The sequence below is a fragment of the Prionailurus viverrinus genome, chromosome D3, assembly GCF_022837055.1.
Source record: "Prionailurus viverrinus isolate Anna chromosome D3, UM_Priviv_1.0, whole genome shotgun sequence".
NCBI lineage: Eukaryota > Metazoa > Chordata > Mammalia > Carnivora > Felidae > Prionailurus > Prionailurus viverrinus.
In genome coordinates this window covers 57,240,080-57,257,954 of record NC_062572.1, presented here as the reverse complement: position 1 = coordinate 57,257,954, position 17,875 = coordinate 57,240,080, and the positions used below count along the sequence as shown (strand labels likewise).

Here is a 17,875-nt window from a genome sequence, read left to right as displayed (position 1 = left end):
ATCGTGCTACGGAGACAAAACTCGGAGCGGTAATCAGGCATTCAACACGTGCAGACACAGAGGCACGGGGAAACTGTAAAGCTCCATGAAAACCTCCCAAAAGGCCGGGAAATATGCTTGAGTTGGAGCTGGTAGAAACGCAAGCCGATTTCACTCATCTTTTCCGAGACAAGTTTACCTCAGGACTTGGGGACACCCACGAGGCTGATATATGCAAACTTGTCTGCTATATTTAAACATGCCTATATTACCACTTATTAATATTTATGGCTAGCTATTTCTATATGGCTGTGATACATCTTTTAAAAAAGGCGATTTGAGAGCCGAACCCGATTGTGTAGATCTGTCACTTAATCACAACTATAGAGAAGTTGGTTAAATAAACCACAAAGTCTGACAAAGACATTCTTTTTCATCCACCCAGGGGCTGCTCATCCTAATGACTTGTGGCTTGAAAGCATCCTCTCCATACAAACAGTGGTTCACATGTTCCCTTCTTCTCCACCAACTGGAAGCTATTCTGCCCCCACTTGATGGCTTACTTAGATGCAAGGCCCCAAGCAACTCCAGAGATATCTGGTAATTTCTTTCTCTTTCCCTCATATCTTAGTCACAGAGCTTGGCAGTTTCAGTTCTAGCACTTGGGAATTCCATCCTATTGATCGAGTTATGTAGCCTCTTTTCCCCTATTTTTTTTTTTTTCATCCAGAGCATAGAGCTAATAATCCTACTGCAAAGGGATATTGAGAGAGATCATATCCGATCATACACATGAAATGTTTAGGAGATTTCCTGAGCACAGTAATTTTTTAGTATTTTTACCACTTTAACTCAACTAATTTTCCTTAACCTGACTCCAGGTTCAAGGAGTAAACTTATGATGATAATTTTTTCCCTCTCTCTTGTCTAGAGGACAAGAATGCTCTGGTCATGCAGGCCCTAGTGACAATGATAATTCTAAAAATGGCATCCCTATTTATAGCTCAGTCTCTATAAGCTTGGTTAATGTGACTATGTCCTTGAGAGAAAAATCCAGTGTCTGAGAGAGAATGAGAATCAATCCTTGGACTTTGATGAAAGCACTGAAGTAATGCTTCTTTGTCAACACCAACCTCTGTCCCATCCTTCCGATTTCTACAGCTCATTTTCTGGTTGCTCACATAGGCTGCATGTTAGAATCACATCGGGCTGTTCAAATTACAAACTCGGGGATGGTATCCATTCATTCTGATTTTCAAAAGGCTACCCTAGGTTGTTAGTCCAGATCTGGACTAACCCCCCAAATTTCTAAGGTCAGAAAAAGAGATTCAGATTCAGTGGGTCTAGGATGGAGTTTTGATACCTATCCTTTTAACAAAACCCCCACAAGATTCTAATGCAGGTGGCCCTTGAAACATATTTTGAGAAACACTTCTTAAAAAATGAATGGCCACTTTCCTAACCATGTTGAGCCAGAGGGGCAAATCGAAGGTACGCTGAGTATGAATTATGACAAGGGCTAGTTCTCTCACAGACTATCATAAAATACTGAATCCGAGGGAGTCACAGGTAATGTGAAATGACTGGTGGAACAGAGAGGGGAAACCAACAAATGCAGTTGTCACAGGCTTGGCGAGAGCTTTGAAAAGCATGGCCCGGGGCCCAACATGTCTCCAGTTTTACGATTCCAGAGATGAGTCTCCTTGCATGACCATTCAACAGTGCTAGATGCTGGCTGGGGGTTATGGAAAGAAGAAAGCTAAGAAAAAATAAAACAACATAAACAAACGAACGCAAAACAAAGGAGATGAAGAGCATAAAGTGGTGGGGAAAACAAAAGACAGTTGGCATAGATGATCATCTGTCCACACAGCCAGGCAGAAGGATTACAGCTGAGAAAGAAGTGGGACACTGGTATCTGTTACTCTCTCCCACCTTAATGACCAACCTCAACCCTAAAACCCACGCCACAAACTATCCCACATGCTCACTCCTGTCAGGGCCATTGTTTTCCCTTAAACTACTGTGGCTGGTGACAGTGGATTATTTTGCCTTTATTACCAGCCCACTGCAGACTGGTGATAGAATACCACTTGCCTTGGGTTCACTTCAGTTGTTTTTCTTCCTGGTCTAACCCAAAGATTCAAACTATATGAATACGGAGCAACTCTCAATATTATATTGAAAGTGTTAGAGATAATTAAAGAACTTTTAACTTCCAGCTGTTACGTCACATGCTCCCAGAAAATGAGGCACAAGAGAAAAAAAAATTCTTAAGCCAATAAAGAAAAAAGAAAAAGAAAAAGAAAAAACCCACCAACAATAGACAAAAGGGATTTAAATACTATAATGCAGAAAGTAGTATTTGATATACATTCTAATGGTAAATATTATAGTGTTTAGGTTAAAAGGAAGAGGCAGAATTTATCTGCATATGGAAAAAAAAAATCACCTGACACATTTTGTGTTTATAAATAGAAGCTAACACTGTAGGGGAAAATCTGGACTACCGCCCACACAAGGCATGATGTGCACTTCTTACCTTTCGGAACCCCCCTTTTCTGCCCCCGTTTATTCTGAAAGAGCTGTTTTTCTTCCTATTTAAACCTTACCTAAGCATTTTGGTGATGATTTAATTACCACATCTAAAAAAAGCCACCCAAGTGGTTCCTTTAAGAAAGAAGACATGTGACTGGTATTGCCAGGGCTGGGGGCCCTTAGTTTCGTAAAGGATGAGTGTGTGAGAGGGAACATCTGCCGCATCATTTAAAAATGTGTTTTTAAAGGAGTGGCTCCTCCAACCTGTCCAAATGGCGTTATTTAACAAACAGGACATAATGAAGGTTGGGAGAAGCCTTATCCCCAAAATACCGCAGAGGCACAACCATTTAAACACCCAAGCAAAATGAGTAAATGAGAAATATCATCAGATTGAATGCACAAAGGGAACAGAAGGGATGGAAAACATAACAGAACTAGCAGTGGGGCTACTAAAAGGATGGGAGAACAATATTTTTCTGAACCAAGAACGTGTCTCATTGTACGCTAAAAGCAGATGAATTGTTCCTGAGCCATGTCCCTAGTTTACTCAAGAACAAGGACACCTTTAAAAAGATGGATGGAGTAAAGGGTATATGGAATTGAACTTACATGATTTATGGAAGTTAAAAATTCACCTTAAAAATTACACAGAGTAAGAGGTAGTCACTAATCAAAAAAAAAAAAACAAAAATGAAATACTGGCAACCAAAAGTGGTGGATACTAAGTGGACTCAAACCTATGAACTCAAATCTATGTTCTACAAGTTTAGGCAACTGCTAGTTAAAAGAGTAAAATAATATAATACTGTCCTTACAGTAAAATAAAACTGAACCATATTTAGGGCTACAAGCCACAGGCTACCTCTCAAATCTGCATCTATCTGTATTTTATTACAATCACAAGATATTTCTTAAACCTTCTAATCTTTTACTTCTTATTGACTTTGTCTTACCCCATTCTGAGGTTTGTAACTGTACCCCAATTATAAAATCTCTAATCAGAAATGCAGCTTCTCTTTCCTCAGGATGGCCCGGTAGCCAAGAGTTTCCTTAATCTCACATGACCCCAGAGAAAAATGCCAGCCTGGAGTACACAGTGAATCCCCCATGGTAGAGCTGATGTGGTAATGACAGTGATGAGTCTGGACATCTGCATATGCATCTGTCTCTAACAATACTGTGTGACAAGATCTCCTAAAATGCATCTTCTTCAAATGATGCAGAGACGCCCCCACCCTTGCCTCCAAATATCTTCGTGACTTGTGTCAGCTCTAGAAAAGAACATAAAGACAGCCAGGAAAATGCATTAATGTATGACTTGGCCGCTATAAGGAACAAAGGCAGGGAAGTGTAGGCACGGCTTCGTTTATGGTTTCAACCAAAAAAGATGAGGCATGGAGCAGTTTTGACTATTTGAGTTAAGGATACAAAATAATCATTATCTGGAAATCATTAAGGCCTATTTAACTGAAGAGACTGCTTTGGGTAATACATTTTTAGTTTCTTTGCTATATTTACTTTAAAAACATTTATGGTTAAAGTACAACAAAATGTTAAACATCATAAATAAAATTTCCAAAAACCTCAACTATTGAGTCAAGAATCACGGAAAGCATAACTTTAGTGGATTCTGCAACGGTTACCATAGTGCAGTGGCTTCTAGCTTCAGGTCCATCAGAAGAACCTGGAGGGCTTGTTACAAGAGATTGTTGGGCTCCATCCCCAGAGTTTCTTGGAAATTTTATTTCACAAAGAGTTCCAAGGGTGTGCTAATGCTTCCTGTCTGAAGACCACACTTTGAGGAACATTGCTCTAGTACGGTGAGAACTTCAGGGTTAACTACAGAGTCAATAACTTGATTTGTTCTTTGGAAGAGTCTCCCTGGACTGTTGTTCTTTGTGATTGCTTCTGTGTCAACTGTTACTCTTCAGAATATTGGTTTCAAGCAGAAAATTCTTATCCCCATCTCTTGTACTTAACCTACTGAGCAGTGATCAAACAGCTTGACAAAACTAATACATTTATTTTTAATGTCTAATTTTACATCAAAAGAAATTAACATGAATGCTTGCTGGTAGATGCTCCCCAGAATTTTTTTTTTAATTTTTATGTTTATTTATTTTTGAGAGAGAGCGAGCAGGGGAGGGGAGGAAGACACAGAATCCAAAGCAGGCTCCAGGCTCTGAGCTGTCAGCACAGAGCCCAACACGGGGCTTGAACTCACAACTGTGAGATCATGACCTGAGCCACAGTTGGATGTTTAACTGACTGCACCACCCAGGCGCCTCAGCACCACCCAGGCGCCTCAGTACCCCCCAGAATTTAAACATGGATTTTGTGTTCACTATTTCCTTCTTAGCTGAGCAACGTTTTCCCAGACACGTTCTGGTTCAAAACTGCTTTTCAGATGGATAATGTTCCTGGGAATAAAGAACACTTAGTAAGAATATGGTAGGGGCTGGGATGGTGAAGTTTCAGAATGCTGCCAGAAAAGACAGTCTATGAGAATTGCAAAAGTTTCCAAACTTGTCGTGGCCTGCAGCAATGGTTTCCCAGGAGAGGAAAAAGCATTGATTTGGAGGAGTAAGAACACCTCCACGTGGTCTCTGAGCCTTAACACCGATGGAACGGTCTGTGTTCCCCTCTGCATCATTGTCCAAGTACTCACTCATCCCACTGACTTGTAAAGTGTTTATTAGTCAGAAACAGAGCAGCAGTAATCCCCTGTCATCCTCTGAGAGTCAACGTTGAGTGTTATTTTTCGGTTTACACTTGCATGAAAAATGTGGATTGGGCTTCTATGAAGATGAAGCAGAAGTCATTTTCCCTCTTCCTTCCACTAAGTACAACTAAAACCCTTGACATTATACATAAAATAAGCATAAAAGACTCTGAAGGTTGGAGAGAAGGCAAACCAGCTAGGGGCCTTAGGGCCCAAGGAATGACATAGTGGTGACTTTCTTGGGTTTTTGCATTGCTTCATATATTCCAGATGTGGAACTGAAGAAACCGGAACCCAGAAAGGCCAATAGACACAGATGAAAAAAGGGAGGCCAACAAAAAGCATGCTTTGTCTAGCCAAAGGACAAGGAAAGGAGCAACATAACAAATAATAAAAGAAAAAAAAATATTTAGACAATAATGGCTTTATTCCAGCTATAGGAGACAGGAAAAAAAATGTAGCCCTAAGACCTCCATCTTCAAAAGGCTGTACCAAGGAGCCCCATATTTCCTCATCCCCACTAATGTAATGGCCCAGAAGGCCAAGGACAGAGCTGGTACTTTCAGTCCCACCAAGTGGTAATGAGACTTCCTATCATCCACCCCTACTAGGTTGTCAATAGAGACTATGTGGGGAGACTGAACTTTTACCCCTCCACCTGGCAAAATCAAGTCTCCCCTCCCTATCTCTATTGAGTGGTGTCATGGGAGGCCTACTGGAGAGTCAGGACTGTCATCATGGCCCAGAAATAATCAGATCCCTTTCTTGTCCCTATGTTGTGTATGGATTCCACTTGGGGAACAGAAAGTAGCACTTCCACCATTCTCAACAAGGGAGGAATCAGTGAAGACCTAGTGAGGAACTTGAATTCATAATCCCCACAGTAATGTGGAGCCCCCTTGGGTGACAAGGGAGACTGAGTGAGGAGCCTGCACTTCTCCCCCCACCTTGCAGGGATGAGGTGACACCATCCCCATTTTGCCCACTGGGGTGATATTAGTGGAAGACAACTAAAACAGAATGTTTAAATAAGATCCAGAGTCTCTTAACATAATAAGAATATGGCCAGGTTTCAATAGAAAACTATTCATCGCACCAAGAACCAGGAAAATCAGAAACTGAATGAAAAAAGACAATCTAGGGGCACCTGGGTGGCTCCGTCGGTTGAGCATCTGACTTGAGCTCAAGTCATGATTTCACACTTTGTGGGTTGAAGCCCTGCATTGGGCTGTATGCTGGCAGCTCAGGATCTGGAGCCTGCTTTGGATTCTGTGTCTCCTTCTCTTTCTGCCCCTGCCCTTCTCTCTCTCTCTCTCTCTCTCTCTCTCTCTCAAAAATAAACATTAAAACAAAATTTTTAAATAAAAAAAGGCAATCTATAGCTCTAACAGTGAGATAACAGAGAAATGTTAGAATTATCTAACAAAGTTTTTAAAGCAGCCATAATAAAAAAAATACTCCAATGAGAAATTTATGAATATACTTGAAAGAAAAAAGTAGAAAGTGTCAGCTAGAAAAAAAAAAAGAATACATGAGAAAAAACTAAATAGTGGGGCGCCTGGGTGGCTCAGTCGGTTGAGCGTCTGACTTCGGCTCAGGTCGTGATCTCGCAGCTCGTGAGTTCAAGCCCCACGTCGGGCTCTGTGCTGACAGCTCACAGCCTGGGGCATGCTTCTGCTTCTGTGTCTCCCTCTCTCTCTGCCCCTAACCCACTCACATTCTGTCTCTGTCTCTCTCAAAAATAAATAAACATTAAAAAAAAGATTCAAGAAAAAACTAAATAGAAATTTTAGAACTAAAAAAAACCCCAATGATCAGATATAAAACATTGTGGGTAGGCCCAATAACAGAATGGAAGTGACAGAAGAAAGAATCTTTGCACAACTTACCCAGTCCAGGGGCACCTGGGTGGCTCAGTCGGTTGGGCGTCCGACTTCGGCTCAGGTCATGATCTCACAGTTTGTGAGTTCGAGCCCCACGTTGGGCTCTGTGCTGACAGCTCAGAGCCTGGAGCCTGCTTCACATTCTGTGTCTCCCTCTCTCTCTGCCCCTTCCCTGCTCATGCTCTGCCTCTCTCTGTCTCAAAAATAAATAAATGCTAAAAAAAAAAAATTACCCAGTCTGAACAGCAGAGAGAACAGACTGAAACAACAACAGAGCCTCAGAGACATGTGTGTGGTAGGCTGAATAATGGCTCCCAAAGATATTCAGCCTGGTCCTAATTCCTGGAAGCTTATGTGGCAAAAGGGGATACTGTAGATGTGATTAAAGAGCTTGAGATATGGAAAATACAATGACTATCCAGGGGGGCCTTACATATAATCACAGTGCCCTTAAAAGAGGGAGTAAAAGGAGATTTAACCACAGAGAAGAAAGGAGGAGATGTGAATACAGAAGCAAGAGAATAGATTGGTGTGAAAAGGAATTGTGAGTCAAAGAATATTGGTAGCTTCCACTAGCTAGAAAAGGCAAGAAAATGAATTGTCCTGTTAAACCTTCAGAATAAACCAGCCCTGTCAACACCCTGACTAACCCAATGAAACTCATTTCTGACTTCCAGCCTCCAGAACTGTAAACAAATAAATATGTGTTATAAAATGAACTTATGGAAATTCGTTACAACAGCCATAGGAAAATGATACTATAACAAGGATCTTACATTGGTACTATGGTACTATAATAAAAGATCTAACATTCATGTCTTAGAGACCTGGAAGGAGAGGAGAGGAGAGGAGAAAATGGAGAAAGCTGAAAAAGTACTCAAAGAAATAATGCCTGAAAACTTCCCAAGTTTGACAGAAGACATAAATCTACAGATTCAAGAAGCTGAATAAATTTGAATGCCAAAGAGAATAAACTCAAAGATCCATGCTAATACAAAACACAGTTATATTTATGAAAACTAAAGGTAAAAAAAAATCTTAAAAAGGACAAGAAATGACATTTACCTATAAGAGAAAACCAAGATGATTCATAGATGTTTCAACAGAAACCATGAAGGCCAAAAGGAAGTGGCATGTTTTTTTCAAGTGCTGAAAGAAAAGAATTGTCAACCTAGAATTCCATATCCAGTTAAAATATCCTTAGGGAATGAAGGGGAAATCAAGACATTCTCAGGTGAAGGAAAACAAAGATATTTTTTCACCAGGAGACCTGTCTGCTCTAAAAGAATGGCTAAGGAACTTTCAAAATAAAAAGGAAGCAATAAATGAAGGCATGTCAGAACATCAAGAAGAAAAATATGGATAAATACAATGGACTTTCTTGCTCCTCTCAAGTTTTCTACGTGGTCTTTGACATTTGAAGCAAAAATGTTAACATGGTGTGATGTATGCAGAGGAAATATTTGACAATTATACTATAAATGGCAGAGAATAAAAGGATGCAAAAGAAGTAAAGTTTCTATGGTTCACTAGAATTGATAAAATGTTAACTGAAATAGATAGTGAAAAATTATATGTATAGACAAAAAAAAAAAAGAGAGAGAGAGAGAGAAACCAAAAAATGTACTGGCAGAAATAAGCCTAACATATTAATAATTGTAGAAAATGCAAATGGTCTAAATACATCAATTAAATGATATTGGCAGAGGGGCGCCTAGGAGGCCCAGCTGGTTCAGTGTCTGACTCTTGATTTCAGCTCAGGTCATGATCTCATGTTGATGGGATCAAACTCCGCATCCAGCTCTGAGGTGAAAGTGCAAAGCCTGCTTGAGATTTTCTCCCTCCCACTCTGTCTCTCTGCCCTCCCCCCTCAACAATAAATAAACATTTAAAAAAAATAATGAAGCAGGGGATATCACTAGAGACACTGCAGACATCAAAAGAACAAAAATAAATATGTGCAACTCTATACAAATAGATTTGACAACTTAGATGAAATGAACCGATTCCTCAATAAACTTAAATTACCACAACTCACATAATATGAAACAGATCATTTGAAAAGCCTATAAAATATTGTTATGGGCTGAACTGTGTCCTCCCAAAATTCGTATGTTGAAGTCCTAACTCCCTAGTCCGGAATATGATCACATTTGGAGATAGGGCCTTTAAAAGGATGATTAAGTTTAAATGTGACAGTTAGGATGGGTCCTAATCCAATTTGACTGGTGTCTTTATAAGAAGTGGAAATCTGGACACAGAGACACCAAGGATGCACACACAAAGGAGAGACCATGTGAGGACACAGCAAGAGGTCAGCCATCTGGAAGCCAAGGAAGAGCGTGAGAAGAAAACAAACCTGCTGACACCTTGATCTTGGACTCCTAGCCTCCAGAACTGTGAGAAAATACATTTCTGTTGTTTAAGCCACTAGTCTGTGGTATTTTGTAATGCCCGCCCAAGGAAACTAGTACAAGCATTGAAGAAATTGAGTTCATCACTAAAAAATAAAAAACAAAACAAAACAAAACAAAAACACTAAAAAAGAAATCTTCCAGACTAGTTGCTTTCACTGAGGAATTCTACCAAATATTTAAAGAAGGATTAATACCAATTCAATACCAATTCTACACAATCTCTTCCGGAAAATAGGAGAGGAGGGAACACATTGTAACTCATTTTATGGAGCTCGTATTACTCTGATACCAATAACAAGGACAGTACCAAAAAAGAAAACTATAGACCAATATCTCTTATGAATATAAATGTAAAAATCTTTAACAAAATATTGGCAAATAGATTATACAAGAAATGATACACAATGGCTAAATGTGGTTTATTGCAGGGATGCAAAGCTGGTTCAATAGTCAAAAATCAATGTACTCTACCACAATAATAGGCTAGAGAAGGAAAATTAAATGAGCATCTCATTTGATGGGAAAAAAAGCATTTGATAAAAATTAATACCTACTCGTGATAAACACACTCAGAAAAAACTGGACCTGAGGTGAAATTTTTCAATTTAATAAAGAACATCTACAAAAAATTTACTGCCGATATAATACATTACGGTGAAAGACAATCCTTTCCCCTGATGACCAGCAACATGGTAAGAATGTCCACTCTCAGCCTCTAACATAATACCGGAAGTTCCAGTAGTGCAATAAGACAAGAAAACAAAAGGCATGCAGATTAGAAAGAAAAAAATAAAACTGTCCTTACTTGCAGATGACGTGATGGCCTACATAGGCCATTCTAAGAAATTACAAAAGACATTTAGAGCTAAGAATTCAGCAAGTTCCCAGGATACAGGTAAACATAAAAACAAACAAACAAAAAAAAACAATAAATTCCTATGTACTTGTGATGAATATTCCAATAGGTGTGGTGATATAGCTCACTGTGGCTTTAATTTGCATTCCTTAATGGCTAATAATGTGGAACATCTTTTCACGTGAATATTTGCCATTTGTATATCTTTAGTGAAATGTCTTTTTAATGTCTTTTGCCCATTTTCTAATTGTTTGTTCGTTTGTGTTGGGGGAAACTGGGTAAAAGGGACGATGGGATCTCCCCGTATTATGTCTTACAGTGGAAGGTGAATCTCCAATTATTGCAAAATAAAAGGCTTACTTAACAAATGTGGATTGGATCTATTCTAACTTTTCAAATTATGTTTGGCCATTTAAAATAAACATACGGTATGACTTTTATGTTTATCTGTATTACTTTTTACAATAATATGTAATAGTACATGTTACTTTTGTCCATGTTGGTACAGGTGACAAAAGAAGATACAAACAGAGCTGTTCTCTTTTCTCTACCATGTCAATAGTATCAACTCTGTTCAGAAAACAGCTTGAGTGGTATATACAGTTCTTGGCACTGTTCTTGGCTTGTGTGTATTGTCAAATAGGCTACATCATGCATTCGCTTAAAATAAACCAGAGCTTTATGTTCATTCCTGGACTATACATCCCCAATGAAAAAGAGAGATATCCATTTTTTCAGTTTAGTCTCTACTTTCTTTGCTGGTGATTTTATGTGGGGATTACCTTCCCATGCTGAAGTTCTAAAACATCGTTATTGTTGATTCTTTTTGTTTCCTAAATTTTTTAAATGTTTATTTAATTTTGAGGGAGAGACAGAGCACGAGCAGGGCAGGGGCAGAGAGAGAGAGAGAGAGAGAGAGAGGCGCATGATCGGAAGCAGGCTCCAGGCTGTGAGCTGTCAGCACAGAGCCCGATGCGGGGCTCTAACTCATGAGCCATGAGATCATGACGTGAGCTGAAGTCAGATCCCAAACGACTGAGCCATCCAGTTGCCCCTTGTTGATTCTACTTTTACATTGAATCATAAGCCATTTTTAGGTAATAAAACTATTGAAAGGAACTAGCTAATTTTATGTGGAAATCATTAATTTGTTCACTACTATTGTACTGTTCTTCCACGTGGGCATAGGATTGGATTGCCCTTCTTTTCTATCTTCTGGTTAGGAATGGTTATATAATTTGCTTTGACCAATAAAATATGAGTGGAAGTGGCAAGTCTTGATTACTGGTAGAAGCCTTTTACAACTTGTGGGTGATTCAACATGTTCCCATGTGCCTGATGAGAGATGAGAATGTTTGGATGATAGGGGCCTTATTAGCATGAATCTCTAAGAGAAGAGGATCTAGAATAGAGTCTTTTACTGATAGATGTGGGCACATGGCCTTAGCAAGAAATAAACCTTTGTACTTTTCAGTCACTGAGATTTGAAAGTTGTTTAACTGCATAACCTAAACTATTATAACTTTATAACTGATTAACATATTTTATATTTACATCAAACATACACAATCCTCTGCAGTAGGACTCTATATATACAATGATATCAAATTGTAAACTCCAGTTCATGAATTGTTCATCAGTATACTTGATGTCATCTCCCACTCTGATAAACCCCCCCCCACACACACACCCCACAAAGTCAGATCAAGACTTTGGTATGAATTAGAGCAACAGTTGACTAATGATTCCATGATATCAAGGTTTGTATGAAACTGAGCATACACAGAAGCGATGCATCACATTCTTGATAGGGATACCTAAGTCACAGAAAATGCATGCACTGCCTTAAGCATTTCCAATTGTTTCAAAGGAAAGAATCATGAACTTGTATGTGTGCTCTATGTACAAAGTGGGATTACTATGAACATTCATCATGATCATCTGTATGTTACCCATCATTTTCAGGGAGAAATAACACTGACCAACATTTTCAGACACTGTGCAAAGATCTTTATATGCATTAGCACATATTTAACCAATTACTACTTCACTTTGCTCATAACCTATCCCACAAGTCTTAGGTTAGCATTATCCAGATAATATTTAAAATTACTAAGTTTTTTTTTTAATCATAATAATTGCTAGGTGTCATGTCAGAAGATCCCAATGTAAAAATTAACAGGGTCTTCTAAATTTTACCAAGACAATTCAACCGGTGTTTCTATGTCATACTTTATATCCTCTTTGTAGTGCATACTCTGGACACACATTGGGGGTAGGTGAAACAGATAACTTAAAATTCTTAAGTATATTAATGGTCCCAGAACTTCCAGCTATTAAAGATATTCCCCAAATTATTTGAGATGCTTAAGTACATATCCTCGATGTTAAAAATGTCATTAGTTTAGGGGTGCCTGGTGGCTCAGTCAATTAAGTGTCTGACTTCGGCTCAGGTCATGATCTCATGGTTTGTGAGTTCGAGCCCCTCACCGGGCTCGGTGCTGACAGTTTAGAGCCTGGAGCCTGCTTCATATTCTCTCTCTCTCTGCCCCTCCCCTGCTCACACACATTAAAATTTTTTTCTTTAAATTTCAATAGTTTCAAGTGCTGCTCAAATAACTATTTTTGAATTTAAAACTATGTAACATATAATGAAAAATTTCTCATAATCTAGCAGTCACAGGTGGCTAGGAATTCATGTATCTCTTCTTGATTTATGTATATTTTGCCTGTAAAATATGGGGCAAAAGCACTGCCATAAAAGAAGTTCTATTTTTTTTTTCCACTCATTTTCATTAAGGGAAAAGTAACCAAAAGATCAAGTTGGGAGGTGTTATTTCCAAAGACGATGGGAATTTAACGCACTAGTAAAACTATGAACTAGATGTTACACATTGATAGTTAACAGTGTGGAGTACAGTATTAGAATACTTGAATTTAGGGTTCATCTCTACTTCTATTCCAGTGGTCATGATTATTGTTCTCTTTGTGCTTCAGTTTCCCATTCTGTAAAGTGTGTGGGGGGTAAATACATGCAGACCTCTAGGCCATTATGAAGCATACACAAGTTAATTTTTACATATCCCATAGAATAACCAGCACATAGTAAATATTCAATACATTTAAATGAATTTAAATTGTAATAGAGGTGCCTGGGTGGCTTAGTTGACTTAGCATCTGACTCTTGATTTCAGGTCAGGTCATGATCTCACAGTTCCTGAGTTCAAACCCCACATCCGGCTCCGTGCTGACAGTGTGGTGCCTGCTTGGGACTCTCTCTCTCCCTCTCTCAAAATAAATAAAATAAAACTTTAATTGTTAATACATACGTCCTCAGCATATTCATCAGTTATTATCACCTCCCTTACTCTGGGGCCTCTTCTGTTCTCTTGGACACTTTAGAGCATGTTAGGGACTGTGTGAAGAATCAACTGCATTTCTGTTTTGAGCATTCTGCCACTTTAACAACTACCAGACACACACACACACACACACACACACACACACACACACACATACACGCGCGCGCGCACACACAACTACTTTTTAAAATTCAAAATAAATTGTTGAGGCAAAGAAAGAAAAGGATTATGTTTCACTAAACTTAAATATCTTTCTACACATATAATAATAACCACGTAAGGGTACCACATGCTCTATATGCTTTAAAAGTTATTGATAGTTTTGTAAACCCCACCATGTCCCAAGATGGATAACGAGGGTAAATAGTATTGCTCCTGGTGAATAGAGAAGTCTAGTGATAACCAGAGTGGGACAAAGGTCTCTGATTCAGAAAATAATTCAGAAAAGATTTATGAAAGCATTTAAGAAGACAATTGACTTAGTCAACAGCTCCTCATGTGTCATTCCTCCACATTCCTGTGACTGCTTGGACATCGTGTTCTGTCTGGTGCAGAATCCTCTATTACAATTCCTATAGAATTCTTTCTTTCAGAGAACTTACCTCAATTTGCAAATAAACATTTATTTGTAGAATTAGTTTACTAAAGCCTCACACCCTCCATGTTGGCAGGGCTCACTCATCCTTCTGCTTAATGCTGGTCCCCAGTTTCCCATCGAGCACCTAAAACAGAGGGACCCTCAGGAAGCAGAGACAGCTTTCCCCAAACTGAAGGTATGGGACTTGAAAGGAAAAAGTCATGCCAAATCTACCAGGCGAAGTACAAGTAGCAAAGGAATGCTTTTTCTAAAATAAGTAACAGAGGCCAGAAAATCGGAACAGTTCTGAGTCAGATAAGAAAGGTTATACTTATGTATTATAATATTTATGCCTTAATAACAATCAACATTTTATATAGACTTGAAAACTTCAAATTCAAGTTTCAATAACAAAAACACTGTGTCTGATGGCAGGCAACTGTTTTGACCACAGCTCTGCACTCTGGTATCCCAAAATAAAATGGAAGCCATAGTTTGGGGTGTGGAGGATGTTAACCACTGAAGGGAAGGATGGGATGATTTTTTTTTCATGTCCAAAGAACACGTTTCCATGTAGTTCCGTTGCATCCTAGTCTTTTCACTTATAATGCTGAATAATTATGGGTTTGAAATATGTATACTGAATTTAATTAAACTAAGAGACAAGAATTAAGGAAAGCGATGAATGTCAAAATAATTTGAAACTGGTAATGTGAAGGAGCAATTACATTTACTTGAAAAAAATAATAGATGAAGACTTAAGAGAGACATCCGTCCAATAAAATGAATATCATGAAAGCTCAATGATAAGCTCAAAGAAGGTAATTGCCTAAATGTGTGCAGTTGGGAGTCTGCCCCATTGATACCCTTCTTCACATCATGGTTCATGTAAAACAAGTGGAGATTTTTAAAGTATTTCAACTTAGAACTGAGAAATGTTGATTTCAACCTTCACTGCTACATAACTTTGTACAAAGCACATACAATTGGCTAAAAGGTATAGACATACATGAACACCCTCAAAATATAGTCACTGATAGTTGAAAGAGAATTGCATAATTCTTTTAAAACTGCTTAACCTCTTGTCAGAGTGATTGGATTAAAGATGATTAACTTGTTCAAAGATAACGGTGCTCTGAAGAAAATGATGGCTGTGTTTTGAGCAAAGAACAGACTAATACCTTAGGAAGTTTAAAATTAAGTGCAAACAAAAGTATCAATTCAGCCATCTGCTTTGTAATAATTTACTTGGCCGATAATCTTAACTGAACATCTTAACTTTGCTGATAAATGCTACTTTAGTCTATAATTGTTGTAGGTAATTTGGTTAATTGTGACAAAAGTACTCAAAGGATATTTGCTATAATTTATATTTATAATCCACTTTTAATAATGGTATTAAAAATTAGAAAACATTGTGTCCAATGTCTAGCACATAGTTAAGACGTTCATCTTGGTAGGGAAATGTAGTCGATATATGAAACAGAGACGACTTTAGGCACAATGGGGTACCATATATATGCCTAGATAGATAGATAGATAGATAGATAGAGATAGATAGATAGATAGATAGATAGATATCTGTATATAATGCTTAAGAGTGCACTGAGAGCCCAACTGGGCTCTAACATTTAATAACTGTACAACTTTGGGTAAGTTATCTCTCCTCTCTGTGTCTAGATTGACTCAACTGTAAAAGGTGGATAATATTATTAACTACCCCTTATGTTGCTGTAGGGATTAAATGAATGAAAGCATACAGAACTGTACCTGGAACGGATGGAGAGTGTTTTTTCCTAAAGTTTCTACCTTTGGAATAAGCAAGAGAAGTATATATATTTTTTAAAAGAAATTAGTAACAATATAGGCTTCTGTTATGTTCAAAAGTAAACACAAACACGTTAATACCAAGTGATCCTAATAGAGAACAAGAACACTCGAACGTAAACATCAACTCAAAAGACCAATTTTCTTTCAAAGCAAGAATGAACCTAACGGTGGTAAGCTTCACTGCAAGTGTACATCCAGGATCCCCCCACCCCCTCCAGGCTCCACACTTATCTTCTCAAAGCCATGCCCCAAGCCTGCCGAAGAGGAAAGTTTCACTACCGAGTCCCAGGAATGGTACCGTTGAGCCCGGCACCGCCGTCGGGCCACCCCTCTCCTCTCCTTGGCTTTGGTCTCTCGGCAGACACCTCTCTGTCTCCCACTCCAGGCGTCAGGAAGAACCCTCCGTCCGCCCTCTGCCCAGCGGAAAACTCCAAAATGGGCAACAGGCTATAACAGCTGGGGCCACTCACCGCCGCCCCGGACCCACATCCGCTGCCCGCCACCCCCCAGCGCCGAGCGCCCACTCCCACACGGCATCCGCCCGGGGAACCGCAGTGCCTTGCAACACGCGCAGACGCCGCCGGCTGCAAGGGACCCATCGCAGCCTTCCCGGTCGCTAAGCACCCCCCCCCCCCTCCCCAGACCGCTCCCCAACGCGAGTGCCATCCCTAATGGAGGTGGCCACGCCACCTCCCAACGGCTCGGCCCGCGAGGACGACCGGGAGCGCAGCACCGACCACAAAAACAACTCGAGCCGCGCCGCGACGGGGCCGGCTGCCATCGCCAGCCCGGGAGCGGCGCGGCGCGGCGGCGACAGCGGGGGCTGCGGCACACGCCGGCCGGGCCTCCGCGGGCGGCCGAGATTTACCTGCGCGGCCCCGCGCCCCCGGGCCGGCCATCCTGCAGCAGCCGCTACCGCCGCCCCGCGGGCCCGAGGCGCCGCCCGCCGCCCGGGGAGGCGCCGCGCCGCAGTCCTGGCTGCGGCGCCCGGCACATGGTTGGCGCTCGCGGCGGCCGGCGCCCGCGCACAGGTGGGAACCCCGCGAGTGGGCGTTGGGGCGATTCCCTTCCCCAGCCGGCGCTCGCCGCCCGCTTCCACTCTTGACTTTGCCGGTGCGCGGCGCCTGCCCTTGCTCCGGCAGCCGAGCCGCCTGTGCCCGCGCCCCGGCGCCGTGGGCGGCTGCGGTCCCTGCGCAGCTCGGGCTGCGCGTCATGTGCATCTCCCGCCTCGCCGCTCGCTCCGCGGCACCGGGCGGCCCGGGGGGCAGCGCTCGGCGGCCCGGCCGGCCGGCGCCCACTCCCCGCCCGGCACACGGACCCCCTCCACCCCCGCGCCCTCCCCCATCCCGGAGCTGTCAAGGAGGAAAACGCCTTACACACACCTTGGAATGGACGGGCGCCTCAGTCACCGACTCGCCAAACTCTTAGAAGGTGTCCATTGGTCTGTAGGGAGGTTTGGGCATGGAGTAGGAGCCGCTTTCTTATTATTTAATAATGTTGGAAGTGCCGGGTCCGCTGCCAGAGTTGTGGGTCATGTGGGCACAGCAGAGGCTGGCTGCTGCCAGTACCAGGGTTTCCTGAGGATCCTGAAACTATGATCTCATCCTCCTCATCCGCCTCCCCCGCCCCTCTCTCCGCGGGCGCGCACGCACAGCACACACACACATACACACACATGCACACACGCGCGCACACACGCACTCACACT

At 41.1% G+C, this 17,875-nt stretch overlaps 1 protein-coding gene across 1 annotated transcript in view; it reads right to left on the bottom strand.

Annotated features, from left to right (window-relative positions):
• Nucleotides 1–17,641, bottom strand: part of DTNA (dystrobrevin alpha) — a 367,519-nt gene extending 349,878 nt beyond the window's left edge. The window contains exon 1 of the mRNA XM_047828276.1: nt 17,550–17,641. The gene's annotated coding sequence lies outside the window, so the exon portion shown is untranslated. The remainder of the gene's footprint in view (nt 1–17,549) is intronic.
• Between the last annotated feature and the right edge of the window lie 234 nt (nt 17,642–17,875).